At 48.4% G+C, this 2,190-nt stretch overlaps 1 pseudogene; it reads right to left on the bottom strand.

The window, feature by feature from the left end:
• Positions 1-532: 532 nt before the first annotated feature.
• LOC102872969 lies at positions 533-1,240 on the bottom strand (annotated as a pseudogene).
• Between the last annotated feature and the right edge of the window lie 950 nt (positions 1,241-2,190).

The following is a 2,190-nucleotide window of genomic DNA, read 5'->3' as shown; positions in this document are numbered from 1 at the left end:
ACCTCCACACCATGGCTGGGGAAGACATGTGAATGTTCTTTGTTCCTACCTAGCTCCAGCAGCAGATCCCAACCACCTCCAGCGGAAGCTTGCCATCCACAGGCCCTCAGCTGTGTGTGTGGTTTTTTTTTTTTTTTTGAGGGGAAGGAGGAACAAGAGTGCTTATTTTCCTCAGAAGATCCCTGTTCAAACAAGGGGTGCCCAGGGCTGGAGAACCCAGAACCCTCATGGCTGCTGATCATAGTGGTCAGAAGTGGAAGTTGGCTCATGAGGTAAACAAGAATCCTGCAGTGCAGACAAAAGCACAAGCCCCAAACCTTCTTTTTGTATGTAAAGTTTCTTTTGCTGTCCATAGGAAATAGTCCTGCAGGTGAAGTTGTACTCTTTACAGAAACACAGTCTCTTTCACTCTCCCTTATCTTCATCTGTAGCAGAAGAGATAACTGTTCTCTCAAGCTGGTGCCACTGTCCTGCTGATCCAGACAAGGGGAGACCTGGAAAGCGCCAGAGGCTGCCACTCTAAGCATCCCAGTCAGTCGTCATATTCCTTTGACTCTTCTTCCAACTCAGTTGCACTCTCAGGCAATTTGTTGCCCATTTGTTCAAACCTTCCAGACTGTGAGTCCCACATGTACTTGACAGTCACTTTGAATTCAGCCATCTCATAACCAAAAAGCTTCAGGACGCATGTTTGCTCTGGGGTCAGCACATCACTCTCCTTACATACTTCATAGTCAGACAGCAGTGTCACCACACCTTTCTTGAGGGCAGTAGGCAGGCCCAGCTGCCTCAGCTGTGCTTCCATGGAGTGGGTGAACTGCTCCAGGGGCCCAGGATCCAGGCTCACTGTGAAAGTTGCTTTATTACCAGCTTGGGCAAAGTCCATTTCTGTGAATTTAGTCATTCACTTCTTGCTTAGTGCGATTGGTGAAAAGGAGATCAACTTCACCCTTCAGCTTCTTGCTCACCTGGTGCAGGTTGTCTCTGTACTAATCAGATGGGCTTCGACCTAAGGCCACTATCATCACCCTGTTTTTGCCAAAGAACATCTGGCTATGCTTCCAGGCATTCCAGATATCCTTCAGCCTGCTGTTCCCCATGTTGACCACGGAGAAGATGAAGAGGTACTTGTATGTGTCTACACATTTCCGAAGCTCTTCAATTAAGTTCTGTTTCAATTCCAAGCCTTTCTTGGCATTTTGGTTAAGGAAACTTTGTTGTCGCACTTGGATTTTAGCATCGCCTTGAAAACAACCACGTGGTATTTCTTATACAACAGGAGTGTCCTGGGAATGTCGACAGAGGCGAAAAGCCACTTGCAGAAGGACAAGATCTTCCTCCTTGCTCACTCAGGTATTTTGCGGGGAAAACTGCTGTCAGATTGGCCATGTGATATTCTTTTTTCAAGCAATAGGGACCCCCTCATCGGAAGCAAAAAGCCACTTGCAGAAGGGACAGGAGCCTTCCTACTTGGCTGCTCAAGTACATTCTGGGGGTAAATGCTGTTTGAGTTAAGAGATAGCTCGTGCTCAGGTCTGACAGCAGTTTCAGCAGTTTTCCTCCCAATGTACCTGAGTGAGCATACCTCCTAGGAATGCCGTTGTCGGTTCTGGAATCTCTTCACTCAAGCAACAGGGGGGTCCTGGGTACCTTGACGGAGGTGAGACACCACTTGCAGAAGGGACAACAGCCTTCCTCCTTTCTCACTCAGGTACTTTGGGGTGTGTGTGGGAGGGGGGAAACTGCTGTAAGACTTTACCACGTGGAATCTCTTACCTCAAGGAGCACGGGGGTCCTGGGCACCTCCATGGAGGCGAGAATCCACTTGCAGAAGAAACAACAACTTTCCTCCTTTCTCACTCAGGTACTTTGAAAGGGAAACTTCTGTACACTTGACCATGTGGGATCACTTAACTCAAGCAACAGGGGATCCTGGGCACCTCCACTGAGGCAAGAACCCACTTGCAGAAGGGACAACAGCCTTCCTCATTTCTCACTCAAGTATTTTGAAGGGGAAACTGCTGTCAGACATGACCATGTGGGATCTCTTAGATCAAGCAAAAGGGTGCTCGGCACCTTGACAGAGGTTAGAAGACACTTGCAGAAGGGAAAACAAGCTTCCCCCTTGCTCCTCAGGTACATTGGGGTGAAAACTGCTATCAAACTGGACTACATGAGATCTCTTACCCC

Source organism: Elephantulus edwardii, unplaced genomic scaffold (assembly GCF_000299155.1).
Source record: "Elephantulus edwardii isolate Elephantulus edwardi_28Jun2011 unplaced genomic scaffold, EleEdw1.0 scaffold00446, whole genome shotgun sequence".
Lineage (NCBI taxonomy): Eukaryota > Metazoa > Chordata > Mammalia > Macroscelidea > Macroscelididae > Elephantulus > Elephantulus edwardii.
The sequence above is the reverse complement of the archived record's forward strand: the minus strand, read 5'-3'. Positions and strand labels throughout refer to the sequence as shown.